We start from the raw sequence: 15,968 nt of genomic DNA, 5'->3' as shown, positions 1-15,968 counted from the left end.
TTTCCTAACGTATTCTTTCCATAGATCTTCCACCCCACCCTTTCTGTGGTCCAAACAGGATTTCTGAAGATACTGTGCTGATAGCAGCAGTTTGATAAAGTACAAGAACTTCCTTCTGCTTTCTCTGAGGAATACACCTACGTATGCTCGCACAATGTATGTGTTTAACATGGTTGCATTGCCTCTTCTACTGGCTCCTAATAAAAAAACCCCTGATTATCACAAAGCAACCTGTAGCCTGAAAAATGGTTAATAGGAAAGATACCAAACCATATGAGCCCACAAAATGGTTCACTCCCTGGTCCCTGTTTCAGTCACCCAAGTACAGCATGAGCTAGTACGAAATGTTAACCTTTTATGGTTAGCTATGTGACGAAGAGGATCTTGTCATTTTTGTTTGACAGTGCTATAAACATATGAAATTGAAGTAGGGCCCCAGCCAAACCTTCTCTGATGGATTTTTGTTGGAATTTTTGTGGGGAGCAGACGAGGGAGGGAGACTGGGGCACAGACTGCAGGGTTGAAATGCACAAGTCTGAAACCCTGACGGTTGAAACTAAGTGATTTGATCTGTAGGAGTTACGCATTGTACTTAAGCATTGACCTCCAGGAGAGCATCAGGGTGGCCAGTGACATGGAGGGCAGGAACCACTTCAGGCATCTCCATCAGCCCACCTGAAAAGATGAGTCAGGACCCTCAACTCACCTTACAGTGCAGTTTGTTTAACACACCTTCACTGTATTTCCACTCAGAGGCGTCCATCTGAGACAAAGTGGAGGAACATTAAAAGCTAGTACGTGACAGCATCTGCTCAGCGTGTCCATGTGTGTCAAGCTCTGCAGACTCGTTACCTCGCTGTGGTTAGACACCTTCTTCTGAGATCCAAGCAGATTACCACTAAAAGCTTTTCCTTCCGTTCACTACTTCCTACTTCAGTGTTACTCATATCGATTTTCTAACTCCTCAGATCTAAAAGCAGAGCACTGAACTCATAGGACTGCTTTCTGACTCTCTTCATAAGCAGGGCTAACACTACTAGAGATCAGTCACAGGGAAAGGTGTTTTTCCTTCTTTCTTTTTTGACTGAAAGCCAAATAATTTGGACTTTCAGAGGTTTGGTTAGGAGGCATATTACGTGATTTAAATGTAATGTGTCAATAGCAAAGACATGGCACGTGGGAGAGGGAAGGGACAAAAAGACCACATCTCTCTGCACTGTTGAAGACAGTAAGAAAAAAGTCAGATGAAGTGTGTGGAGTTACACTGATGCAATACTGGGACAAATAAGAAGAAAATCAGGCGCTACAGAAAAGGAAACAGAAAATTACAGCTCCAATAACAACAGAAATGCATATAATATGCAGCATAGATAATTTATGTATGCATGGTAGATCTTATTAAAAACTACAAATATTTTCTTCTCCCTTCTGCTATTGCTCAAAAATAGAATAGCTCTACCTCCGTTCGTCAATAAATCACATTAAGGTCACTCTGAGGAGCAGCAGAATATAAATGTCTTGTATGCAAAAAATCAAACTATGTTTGGGGTATAAATGTGATACAAATGCCATCCAAAATATGCTTGAAAGAGAGAAATGAAGTACTAGCACATTAGATTTCGCAATTTATTTACAGAGTGGAAGTCATTGAAATCTACTTCTCCCTAAACTATCTGTTCCCAAGCTTTAAACATTCAATAACTTCTCAGCCAGGGAATGTGCTTTTTTTCCCCCCTCCTTCCCTCTATTTTCTCTGTGGTTTGCCTTATCGTATGCTAAATATATTATTGCAACACATTAGTTACTTTGGTCCACAGCTTTGAAACCTTCACACAAGGCTCTAGGAATCTCACAGATAAATCACTGATCAGAATAAACTGATTGTCTATTCTGGATTCTCTTCTGTAGGATTAAAAAAAGCCCAGAAGATAAGTTCAGAAAACAAATCCAAGTCTGCTACTTCTCAAAAGGCCATAGGTTTTCACCCTCAGTCTATGCATTTTGGATTTTTTTTCCAAGTCTTCCTATGAGTGGTAAAAGCTGCATTTCCCTACAGTTGTGGTACAATCACCACACAATCAGAATATACTTTTAAGACCACAAGCTTGGGTTCAGTTTCAAGTTTAGATGGACTGTGTATATCTTCCCTCAAACCAATTTTTAAGAAGTGGCTTTTGTGACTTGCTGAGGCAAGACATCTGCACTACTCTGCACTTTTGTTTTCAATAGACTCATATTTAGTCTGGTACAGTTGATGTATAGGAGAGAACATCTTGGAACAGATAAGCCATGAATAATTCCAGATCTTCAACTACCACAAGCACCTTCTTTCGACATTCTCATTCTGAACACCATCTTTTTTTTTTTTTTTTTTAAAAAAAAAGTCAATGGATGCCAGATTGGGGTTATGGACTTAATTAATTTTATGTCTGTGACATGTTCACTGTATAATTATACCAAGCTGTGCACTATTAGATAATTATTTTTGGTCCTCAAAAGAGGAATTCAATTTGTTTAAAATTATTTTAGCTCCTTCAGAAAGAAGGATATTATTTCCCTTCGAAAAGCCATCAAACTAAGTGATAAAGCAACCCCATTCTGGTAATAAAAGACTATGGCACTGAAGTGGTTACAAACCATTTTGTTCAACCAGACTATTTACAAGTAGCAACAGGGTATCTGTTTCCTGTCATCTCCATCATATATCTCGAGGCAGAGAGATTGGAGCCCAATTACAGCCTGATATCTAATCAATACACACCTTATTCCTAGAGCAGGAAGTAAAGGAGGAGGCCCTTGGGAGCCAGAGTTCAAATTACTCCGCTGTCGATTCCAGATAGCAGCTAATGATAGGATATATTTCTGGAAAGGGGGGCGGGCGGGAAGGGCAGCACGGTTTAATGGGATTGTTAATACAAGGAACACATACGTATATTAATTTAGACATCTGCTGCTGAATTCCAAAAGCCACGCGCGAATCAGAAGTGAGCTGATTTGTTATTCGCTACTATAGCTTTGGGGGCTTAACTTTGTTAAAATAAAGCATTCAAGTGACAAACCCAGTCCAAAACCTTTAAATGAGATTTGTAAACTACATTTGGTTAGATTCCCACCCCCTTGCCTTTTTAGAGTTGCTTTTTCATGAAGAAGGACCTGCTTTCACATGGATACGGACTTTATACAGCTCCAGGGACTTCCAACCAAGGCAGCGAGCATCCCCCTTTCCCAGCTGAGCAGTTAGACTTACTCTGTGGTGAGCATGGACCCACTAGGCCAAATCCTGCACTTAACTGAAGGCAGCTGACCATCGACTCGCTGCTTGGGAAGATCTTAAACAGATAAATCTTGGGACAATTTGTCCCTAAGTGTCTCCTCCTAATTTTGTCAATTAGCCAGAAAAATAATCTCTCCTACTTACCAATTCCTTTGAATACCTAGCAATTGTTCAAAAAGCTGCCTTTTGCATAGCAGTCTTTAGGAAAGCGGGGTTTTTCTGTCTTCCAAGAATTACCCTAACTCAGAAATGTAAAATATGAAGAGCAAATAGCCTGAATAATAAAAAAAAAAAAGTCACATGCTACACTCAGTACTCCAAGAAAGAGAATGAAGCACAAGGGTATAATAAATCTTGTTAGTATTTAGCTTTCAAAAAGGTCTGGAAGGCTGCCTGGTGACATGGATTCCTTCTAGGTTTAATACAGGTTTGATTAGCCAGGAAATCATTGTCTTTTTCTAGGGATCCAGACCACAGACCTACAAAATTCACAGTAAACAAAAGCAGGCAACAAAAATCTTATCCCCGGTTTTCGGGTTGGAAGCACTGCAGTAGGCTCTAAGACTCCCAGCTCTAGCGGCCAGCACCCCGAGCGAGGCTGCGCGTGCAAGGCGGGTAAATCCTCACAAGGTCCAGATCGACAAAGACCTTCAGGTTCCTAACAACTTTCTGCACACCTACATCTGGTCTTGGATCGTGATACGCTTCAATTCCTCATCTGACATATTTGGGTGAGTAATCCTTCCTCTCTACTCTCTTAACTATTTGTCCATCTTAACTACTTATAACATAAAGTCTTCCAGCCAGCGATCACTGCAATATATTTGTACAATGCTTAGCACAATTTCAGCTTAGGATTTCTTAGTCTGACTCAATAGTGCTATTGCTAATACAGACTTCCACATAAATGGGGCCCCACGATTGAATGATACCTCTAAGTGCTGCTGTACTACAAATAAATAATTATATGATATACATAAATCTTGCATTTTTAATGCTGAAGTCCCATGAGACAGAAAAAAAGATTTTAAACGAGACAAGAACTTTCTAATTATACTGCATGTTGATGATCTTGGAATAGGTACAAAAACCATTAAAGACTTTTACTTTTTTTTTTCTGCCTCTTAAATAGGAAAAATCTTTTCATCAAACATAGATTTTCATCAAACAGCGATAATGTAACTCTGGCTTACTAAATAATAACAGTGCAGGGCTTTCTAAATAGCCTACTTCAAATAATGACTTATATTATCCTAAATTCAAAAGCAAACAACTGGGGAGAAGGAAATCGCTAAACGAAGAGCAATATTAAATTCCAGAGGGTGAATGTGTGCTGCTAAAGGTGTGGTCTTAATGGATTTTGACCTATATCCATAATTTTGCTGTCACTCAGTGCCAGCTCGCGCAGCACAAAGACGGCGGATGAGCAGGGTGTGAACAAAGCAGGGAGCTGCCTGGAGCAGCACAGCTCCCGGAGGGAGCTTAGCTATGACCCTGTTGCCTCGTCCCCTACCACAAGCCCTGGACACCTGGGCTAGCTGGCTGCAACTGCCATTTCGGAAAAGGCTACGGTGTGCTGAGTGGTGGCTACTGCTCAGCACACGTTGGCATCTCCCAGCAGGAGCAACCAGTTCCTCCAACACCTTTGCAGCAGCAACCCTATGGGCTCAATCATCCCAAGCCCCTTCACATGTCTCAGTGTTCAGGGCACAGAAACAAAGAGGTGGTGGGTACCTACTAGGTCCGTAGCCCTCGGGAGAGAAAGTGAGATTAGGTTAGTGAGCTGCCTTTATCCCAGCTGAACTGTTGGATGAACTTCCAAAAATATCCTTGAATTGGCATTCTGCATACAGCTGTGTTTATGAAAGGCAATATCATGTATGTAAATAAATTCAGATGCCGCCTGAGTTATTTTAAAACAATCAGTAGAACACTAATCATTTTATAGGCACAATCTTATCCCAAGAAAGTGACAAGTTGGTGTGTATATACATGTACTAAAAGTTAAAGATACTGTTACTTGTACCTCCATACAGACATTAAACAAGATGTAGACTTGTCTTACAGCCCCATGAAGCGCCACTTTTGTTTTCTGTGTACTTTGGTTGCTGATATCAGCTTCAAATATAGTAACCTAAAAAAAAAAAATCACTTAGGCAGAGCTCTAGGGCCTCATCCTGGGTGGAGCTCGTTATCGGTAAGCATTAGATGTACCCTTCAAGTGAAAACCAGCTCCTCCAGTGCACCCTACCAAGGGGGAGAAGCCAAGCACCAGCATGGCCCCAGCCCCCCACCAGCACCCCAGCGCCTTGGGGAGCCCGGGGCGTGTTCGCAGGGTGCCCCAGCCCTGCTCTCCTGGGCAGGGTGGGTGCTCTGGCTAGAGCCAGCCTGCTGCTGGGCCTTGGCCAGGAAGCACGTGTATCAGAGCTCCCTCTGTTTAAATCCATTAATTATCTCACAGGGTAAACAGTTGGAGAGTACTGTGGTTGCCTGCTTATAGGGAGATAATGCAGTTTAACCACTGTCTGTTCTAACTTCATCGCTGAACAGATGCAAGGAGGGTTGCAGAAATATCAGAGCGAGATGGGGAGGCGACAAACACATTTCCCGGATTTGGCTCCTATTTTGGCTGCTGTCCACCCACAGCAGCTTGAGATGATACTTCACCTCGGCTGGACTAAGTTAAACTGGATATCACCTGGGCTGAGTCAGTGGTGATGCTCCCTCTGCCTTCAGGGAAGCAAGGACATCACCTCTTAAGAGAGCCTGAACTCTGCACTTGTTTTCCTAACAAATACCACAAAACCAGAACTGTTCATGTATTCCTAGTAGTCCCACAGTAATCCCATGGTACCCAGCAATCCTCTGCTTAACATCTGAAAAAGTAAAAGCCCTGAACAGACAGCATATCTGGTTAGTCAAAATATATAAAAGAATATATAAAAGAATACCCGACTATTTCTTTATGCCGCAATATACCATACCAGAATCCTGTAATTCAAGTGGTTGTTTTATTAAAACATCATATATTGTTCCCATTTATTCTTTTATGATTGAAGAACAATCTGGGACTGAGAGGGTATAATCTGTCATAGTCTGTTATGTACTGTTATCATCTTCTCTTCAGTGGTAGCCTCCAGAGATGACATGTCAGGAAATATGAATACTTCCATTAATGTTAGCTCTGGTTTCATTTACATTTTCCTTTCTGAGCAGAGTCCTGCATAGCAAGGTGAACTGGTTATATGATGAACTAGTTACATCATGAGAGGTAGAGAGAATACAGCCACGTAACGAGGTACCTCAGCAGTAAACAGAAAAAGAGCTTAAACTTGCATGGTGATAAAACTCAAGTCAACCTTGAATTTGATGTGTCAGCAATGCAGCATCTCTTCAGACACAAAACAAAATCTGGTGGCTTACCAGTGTCACTGCCATTAACCTCATCCTGATCTCCAGGGTCCAAAGTAGGAACTTAAAATAAGGAGGTTTTTATAGCACAAAAGTTACCCTGTAGAAGACTACAAAACCGCAGGATTACAAAACATTGAGGTTTATTGCAAACTTCCCTCACAAATGCTAATGAATTGTTTTCTTTTTTTTGCTCCAATCTTGTTGTTTCAAATGAAAACACATTGCTGCTTTGTTGCTGAGCACTTTCTCCCACAGTGCCCTGCACAAAGACTTGCTTGTGCACCCTCTGGAATGTGCTTATTCCGAGATGTTTAATTGTCATTTCTTCCACCTTACATCAGAAGCCTGTCACATGCATTAATTAGGTCCATAAAAATATGCTTGAAAACCCTACCATTTAAATACGAAAGAGAGAGAAAGAGAGAGAAATGAGCACTGTAATTTCCAAGAATGACTAATGTCTTGCTGAAGTTAATTCTCTGGATTGATGGCCTAACTGCCAACATGGCTGAGGTAAGGCATACGGTAAGATCGTAGGCTGCTTGGCAGTGAACACCATCTTAGTAACACATAGATGACAGTTTTTTAATTGATATTTTCAACTATGAATATGATTTAAATGAAAGGTTTACTCACGGAAGAAACAACAAGCTGCCATTTATTGAATATAGACACACAGAGGAAGCGGCGACCAGGTCCAGCCACGGAGACCTGGGAATTAGACCGAGAGCCACTCTGTATGATTACAGGGGCAAAGCAGCCTGTCAACTAGATCAGAAGTTCATGTCCTGCGGTATCCTGTCTCCAGCAGCATCAGCTCCAAGGTGCCTCAGAGTAACACGTAAGCACCCTGCACGGTGGGTTCATTCTAACTCCCTGAAGTAGTCACCGATTTCAGTAAGACCCTTTCCTAGCCAGGAACCCCAGGCTGGATTGCCCTCTCACAATAATATGAGCAGTAACTTCATTTAAACCAGTGGCGTTGCAACAAGGATATATTCACTGTGAGAGTGGGGAGGCACAGCAGGGAAAATGCACTGAGCTTAAAACAGCCCAACTCAGGCAACAAATGTCTTACAACAGCTTTGCTCCTGTAGTAGCAGTGACACATGTACGGACATGGACAGTAGTTTGTCTTTCTTGCCCCAGTAAGGAGAGCTGGTGGTCAGGCTTCTTAAGTCATTTATCCCCTTCTCACCTCACACCCCTCTGACATCCAGCATGATTTTCTGTTCCCAGACATGTTCCTTCTGTACGGCTAAAGATGGGTAATGCAGAGAGGTCTGGTAACACCTTCCAGTGTTGCTTCTGCTCTGCTGCAAACAGAAGGTTTGTGCAGAAGGGGGACATGAAGGGACTGTCACTGCAGTGCTGCTCTCCCATCAAGAGCTGGCCATGAAACAGCACCCGCCAAGCTGCAGCACTACAAACGTTCAGGGCCACATGCTCACTGCTGGAGTCCCACTGAATTCAAGGAAGAAGGTCCCAAGGAAAGGAAGAAAATTGCATTGTAATATTTGGGGTATTAAGATGTATTAAAGTGTATTAGGATATTAAGACATATTCACAACACAAGAAACAGTCATGTGCAGACACGAAGTAAACTGTGAGCACTCTTTGACATCACTGGGGTAACTAACAGTATAACTTGTAGAACCAAATATAAAAATCAAATAAAATTTAACCTTAAAACTTTTGCATTTTCTTGTATTGACATAGTCTTTCAGACTTGAGGGAATTCAACTGCTTGACTTACATAGCCCTGAAAAATGAGACTTATTATTCAAATATCAACTCAATTCTTCTAGTATTAATGACTTTCACTTTTGCTGGGAGAAAATTCTGCTGTTCGCTTAGAGTGACCAGAGATATATGCTAAATGTGCCTGGGAAAGATACACAGACAATGAATTGCTTTCTGAAAAACTAAACCAGGTTTTTATTAGTACATCAACTGTATTTGTTTTCACATAATTCTGATATCCAGAGTTAAAACAAATGTATGTCTTTATAAAATACACATAGAAGTATATTCAGACTATCTCACATAAAACATCTTCCACTAGCTGTTCTGACGATCTGTATCTTTTAGATTTATAGCAACACTTATCTGAGGAGGTCAAAGTACTCTAACATAAAAAAATTGAAACTCGCACCATCTCAGATGAATAGTAAGCATGATTATAATCTATTTTACAATTCTAAATATGGTTTTACAGTAGTCAGACACAGAGAGGTTAAATACTTAGCTCAAAATAAACCCATGCAACCTCCCTCTAGCTTCTCTCCCTGTTTGTGGCTTTTTTCCCTTGCCTCTGCTGATCAGAGAGAAGACCTCGGTGGCTTTAGCGACAACAGTTAAGGATGGACGCTGGCTCCCTTGCTGCCTCTTTCCCCAAAATATTTGCCCTGAAGCAGAGGCAGCAGAAGGGGTCGTATGGGCATCCCTCAGCCACCCCAGCTCGCAGGGCAGCAGGGCTTGTGCTCACCGACTGCCCGACCTGCGCGTACCGTGCTCCCGCCATCTCTGCATAGGACCCAACCCAAGGGAGTAAACCAAGTGCACGCAGTGAATACCACCACCAAAAACATTCTTCCCTTTTTTAACACGTGAGTTTGTTTTGCTAAAAATAAGAGAAGGTCTGAGGTGCTTTTAGGGCTTAAAGGCACTTGCTTCAGGTTGGCTTTCTAATTAGAGCAGACCTGAAATATTACATCACTGCTATGGTATAGGTAGTTCTTTAATTCTCACCAAGTTATCTTCCAGCATAGTCTACAGGTGGCTGAGCCTGACGTCAGCACATACTTTGGAGTTTTATTTCAATAAGCCATAAATTTTAATACTCGGATCAGTCAAAGTAAGTTCCCTCAGGCAATTAACTTATAATTAGACTAAGGTAATAATATCTTTAGTAGAATTCAAAGGTAATTGCTACAGTGAAGTGCATACATACTAACCTATATTGAACCAGAGGTGGGCCCAAACCCAGAAGTGAGCATCCAGAACCCTCATACTCGGGGGAAAAAAAAGTATGGATCTGAATCTTGCTGATGACCTCTCCCCAAGTAGGTGAGGTTCCAGCAGCCATCCCACAGAAAATGGCTGTTTACATGAAAGGTTTGGTAGGTCCAAAACCCAGAACTGAATCCCCACTTCTGAACCTTCCCTCTTCCCCCCAAATAATTTCTAAAATCCAGAGCAGATTTCTGTGTCTTGGGCTCCGCTCAGATGATGTCTGCTTTCCCTGCTGTGCTTTATCTTTGATTCACTGCTCTGTGTTAAACCTCAATCGACCTATTTGACAATAGCACATTTTATGGTGCCGGTTCCACCACTGAGAAATCTGAGACACAATGAGACTAAGTGAGATGTCCAAGGCTGTACATGACATTTATAACAGAGCTGGGAGTAGGCAGAGTCACAGACTTCTCTTTTCTCTCCCTACCAGCAGGATTTTATTTTCCTGTCTTCTCTCATGCTTAAAATATCGTGGCTTATTGAGAGATTTAGCAAGGAGCACAGGAAAATTTACCTGTTTACCTAGAGGCTACAGTGTTTCCAGAAGATGCATATCTTGGAGCTATATACCACGTGATACCTAAAGATGCTGGATGGCTTGCCTGATACTTAATTGGAGTCTGTAGTTGTCTGTCAAATAACTGTAACAATTTTTTTCACACAAAAACCCTGGGGGAATAGGGTAACATCAGTAGGCTGGAAGAAGCAAAGACGACCTTAGAAAGATTTTAGATATACATATAGCCCTTCAACATCATCAGAACTTGTAGCACTGTCAAGAAAAACTTGTTCATATCTGGCCCAAAAGCTACTATCCTTTGAAAAAGGAGGATCTCTCTGTTACCATCCCCATTTTGATGATAATGTTTAGGGTCCCTTCCTGAAACAATCCATCAGCATCAAACAGGATGTCATTCCTGGCAAGACATGTGTCTCACGAGCAACATATGACTCCAGTACTCCAGGGTCCACACTTGCTGAGACTGGCAGTCTCTGGGTGCATGCTCAGGGCTTCTTTTGCCCAGTGATGACTGACCACCATGAGCTGACCCCATGCACTCAAAGGAGGTTGGACCAAGTCTGAAATAAAGCCCAAAAGATGCAGAGAAGTTGCTCAAACATCCAGTGCCGCTGCAGTGACCAGCAGATAGGCTGAAGCTGGTACTGAAGAGGAGCAAGAGATGTGTTTTGCTATAAAGCAGTTACAAAATAGATACTAACTCTTTCCGTAGTGGTCAATAATAGCCTGACTGTATCGTACTTTGGCCAATAAGGCCCTCTTGATTTAACTAGGAATTAGATGTTGGACAGGAGCAATAGCACCTAGTAAGGAAGTATTATCAACTTCATTTTCAGATGGTTACTTCCTGTTCTGGTAGCAGGTTTTATTCTGCTTGTGGAGTACATATTATGCATATTTTTAATAAAATCATTGCAAAATTACCCACAGGCAGAGAGAGAATAAATTAACAGGCTACTTAATTGAGTTCTTTTCAAGATTCTTAGCATCAGCTGCAACAGACTGAAATAAGGAAGAATGTAAAATTTGTCACTTTACAAGCCACCAGGCCATTTATTCTCCCAGCCTGCTCAATGCAATAGTTAATTCTTAACCATTTTAAATGAAAAAAACAAACAGCAATGCATCAGCTGGGTTACAGAACCACTGTACGCAAAACAAATGCCATTTTCAAGAAAAGGAAGAATTACTCCTCCTTTACTGCTTCAGAAGCCATAAACCTGCAATCTAAAGGGTGTCCAAATCCTTCTTGATCTCAGCGGACACCAGGGACCCAAAAACTTCTGAGGATCCAAGCCTTTGTTCTTACCCTTTAATTTATATGCATAATGGGGGGGAGTCATTAATTTACTTGACCCTTCCAAACTCCAGAAGAAATGCAAGCACCTTTCCATTGTACTTTTAGAGAATCATTTTGAAAGATCCCTTTCCTAGCCTCAGTGAGGCTGTCAGGCATTTTAGAAGAACATAAAATCTTTCCCAGTTTGATTTTTACCTTAACATCAGTTAATTTCTATTTGTTCTTCCTCCCCAATTTCACTAATGCCCTTTTTGTATACGTATATTTGTCCATTACAATCTACAGAACGATCACCCTAATTGATCTCGTGTTAACCTCTAACAGCTTAAGATCCAGACTGGTTTTATCTATCACTCAGTCCCAGTTGCAGCATTAATTCCCTATAGCGCTTACATCTCTGTCACCATTGCCACCCAGCCCTTTTACAAGGAGCACCTCTAAATAAATGCCACCGTGAACCATCCTTACAAGAGGAGCGGAGGCTGTTGAAAAGCCCCCACTGTAACAGTTTGGTTTTGCCTTGTGTTGTATATAATGATAAATTTCATACAGGTGTCACATTTTTTAGCAGGAGGTGAGGATTGATGGGGAGCAGTAGAACGATCCATCATCTGAGGCAGGTGGCACAGTATTGGAATTTCAGAAATCTGTTCCCAATCACATCCACTGCTGGATGACTCAGTAACGACCCTATTTGCGACGCGTTACTGAAAATCAATGTGCCACATTCAAGGTCAATGTACTGTTAGAAAACTCCTTAAGCACTGATGGATGGATTGTGTTCATTCAGAATAAATGTGAGAAGAAAGTGACAGCTGAGCATCCCAACAGTTGTGCCAACTTTAAGAGAACAGCTTCCTCCTGGAGAGAGAGAAACGTGATTCCCTCAGGGATTACATCACTCCTTATTTCCTTTGTTCTTTCTCTTTTGAGCATTTAGGTAATTGTTTAATGTATCCATCTTCCTGCAATTAGGACACTTCAAAGTTTGAAGGGAAATACTGATGAACAACAATCTTTATGGACTTCCCTGTATGAATAATATTAATCACTATGAAACACTATCAAAGTTTATCAGTATTAAGTAGACAAGAAGGGAAAACATTTGAAGAAGAAACTAAACCCACATACAGGTATAGAAAAAAGCCTCTCTGAAAAGAGCTCTAAAGATAAAATCCCAAGTCAAAACAGGGTCTTGATTTTTCTGTTATTATAGTAGTGAACAAGATACTTAGTGTCTTTACATATCTTTACATATTTTTCAACTCTCTAAGTGGTTTTGCATAACTTTAAATGTTTTAAATTAGCTGGGAACTTACCATGCATTGTGAAACAGATTTTAGCTTATAAAAGATCCATGCCTATAAATAAAGCTATCTCACTTTTTCTTTTAGTAATGGGATGGGATATCTTATTCAACTAGTTTGCTAAATATGAATTAATGACACTTCAGAGACTCCTTCCAGAGGGATTCAGAAATTATACTCTCTTTCTTTCCTGAGAAATAATGAAATTGTCTTTTAGTTGATGGGGAGAAAAAAAAGTAATCATCAGCTTCCAACAGGAAAACAGGATTGATAGCTCAAACAAACAGGAAGGGGGAAAAGTGTAATTTACCATGTGGTTCACCAGCAGCTAAATCTGTTCACTTGACACAATAAATGATGTCAGGCTTCCTCACCCACTGTGTCAACAAAATGGGTGTTGTCAAAAACATTAAGACATCTTATTGACAAACTCTCAAGTCATTATACTCTTTGAAGTGGTTTTGTCTTCTGCCTAAAATTATTGCACCGACAGCATCGATTCATCTGATACATTGATACTGCAGCAACAAGCTCCAGGGAGGATTCTGCATACAGCAAAAGCCATCATCCAGACAAAGTTATTTCTGACTATTTTGGTAAGATTCTGAGTGTTAGTTGGTTATAAGGGATGAGCAGTTCATTTCCAATATTCCATCAACTGTGCTTTCTCAAGAAAATAATCTTTTGCTACCATAAAGTAACTATACAGAGCACTGTTAAAAAGAGGTTGCTTTGCATCAGCAGCTCTCAACTGGGGGTTAATTGCAAATATATAATTTTAAACAGGTAGCCACACATTTTTTCAGCAAGAATATATTGCTTATTCAAACACTTTAGGGAGTACAAAGCTTCCAAAGTTCCTTTCCTTACTCAAACAGTGGTACTGAACTCCATTAGCCCAACACTATGAGAAAAATCTGAACAGTTTTTCCTAAATAGTTATGTTTGTCAAGGAGGATTTGGCCAAAGATATGTGAAATAACTTAATCATTGCAGATTAAGAAGTCGGAAGGCATTAAGGCTCCTCCAAGAGGTCAAAGGGTGGGTACATACAGCAGTTTCTTTCCCAGCCTGAACCGACGTGGCGAAGTACGGGGTAGGTCAGGGACTGCCCACACTGCTGCTGCCCTTCAGTAACTCTTCTCTGGACAAACGACATCACAAGCGTGATTTACGGGTGCTTCCAACCCTAAAGGTTAATACACCATAGCCCTAATCCTCCCTTTACACTAATGTGAATCAGCAATCACTCCACAGAAGCCAAGGGCATTATAACAGCATGAAACCAAAGGGGGGGTGGGGTGAAAAACAATTTTGTACAGGACTGAGTGTTTATTCACCCCAAGAAAAACCAAAAGGCTATTTCTTTTTTTTCCCCCCTTCTTATCTTTGCCCGTTTCGCTGTACGGAGGAGTCTCCAGCCAGCACAGAGCCAATACACCGAACTCCAGCGCTCCTCTTCCCCTCTCGCCTTGCGGGAGCGAGTTAGGGGTGGTAGGCACGGCCAGAGGATGCTGCGTCCCTGCCTCCTCGCCGACCATCGCTTACGCTGTTGGGTTTGGCAGATGCCAGACCTACGGGCCAGCATCAGGCACTAATAACCAGGTCGCTTGATCCCACCGCAACCTCGCACGCAGGCTGCAATCGTGTGCCATTGAGCGTTTGGCTCGCTCTCCTTAATGTAAAGTACAGAGCTGAAGATAGAAGCAGGCTGAGAGTGCCAGTTCTGTCCACTGTGGATTTGTGATTAAGTTCTGCCATTAAAATACAGTATATAAAACACTAATTCAAGCCAAAATTATAGACTCGGATAATATATGGAATTACCGTGCCAACAATCCACAATAAAAATACACAGTACAAATAAGTGAAAGAATCTGATGTCAAAAATATGGATAATGAAAGTAAATTGTATAAATGTAATTAATAAAGGCTTGGAATGGAAATTTCCAGTGTGTACTGGCTGAGCCTAGATCCACTGAATATCCACAGACTCTTCTAAATTTAAGCTGGAACAGTAATCTGACCAGCTTCTCATGTTTTGTTTAAATTGTATCTTTTATATCAGAAGGCATCTAGGAGTCTCTGCTAAGTTGTTTTAATTAAACTACCCATTATGTTTTATTAGTTCCAACTTTACCACATTCAGATGAGAAATAAAGATGCACATAAACCCCAGACTTTGACATGCAGAAATCCATTCCCGCACAAGTATTCACAGCTGCTATCTTGCGCCGCCCCAGCTCTGCAGATAACAGCTACTGTTTTGCTGGACTTGTCATGTAGCCTGGAAGTCTGCAAGGGGTTTTTTGTGATCCATTCGCAGTCTGGGCAGAGCCTTTCCTAAGTATTTGTTTTGCTTTGCTCAAAACCGTATGCTTGGGTGGCCTTGGGGAAGGGAAGGATATTCGGATTCTGCTACTAAGATGATGAAAAGACTTTTTTTTTTTGCATGAAGTACTTTTGTTTGAAAAGTGCCACTGAAAATACGGAGAGAACGGGATAAGACAATGCCTACCCTCTTCACAGCCTCTGACCTCCTGGTTTCGTGCTGCACTTCCTAGGGGAGATCCCCACAAAACCAGTAGGAATTGGCACTTCCACCTACCTCCCTACTCACTCTCCGCATAGTTCATCCACGTCTAAGTGGAATATATGCATATTGTACAGTGATATCTACATATTACATTGCAGAAGCAAAAGGATGCATGTACATACAAATATGTGTATGTATGTACAAAAGCCAAGAAGGTGAAACCCTACCTAAAGCCCCAATTTTGGTTCCCTCTAATTTCAGTTTATCCGTTTAAAGAAATGCCTTCCTACTATTTTTCATACGATGGATGGCCATGAGCCACTGATATTGAAGAAAGAGTATTTGCTCACCAGCCTGGGTAGGGGATTCCTAGCCTAATTTGGGGGTTGTGAAGTTTTTTTGTGATGACAGAATGAAAAGTTGCTGCCAGTTAAATCCTCAGAGTCTTATGCACGTTGTGCAGTTACACAATTCTAATAAGGAGGCTGTCCTGCAGACATCTCTCTTGGTTTCTGATCAACTTTTTAAGAGATTACAATCACGCAAAACTCTATTGAAATATATTTGCCATCTGTAATCACAAGTAATTAGTAAGGTCT

This window comes from Grus americana, chromosome 13 (assembly GCF_028858705.1).
Source record: "Grus americana isolate bGruAme1 chromosome 13, bGruAme1.mat, whole genome shotgun sequence".
Classification (NCBI taxonomy): domain Eukaryota; kingdom Metazoa; phylum Chordata; class Aves; order Gruiformes; family Gruidae; genus Grus; species Grus americana.
Note: the sequence above shows the minus strand (reverse complement) of the source record.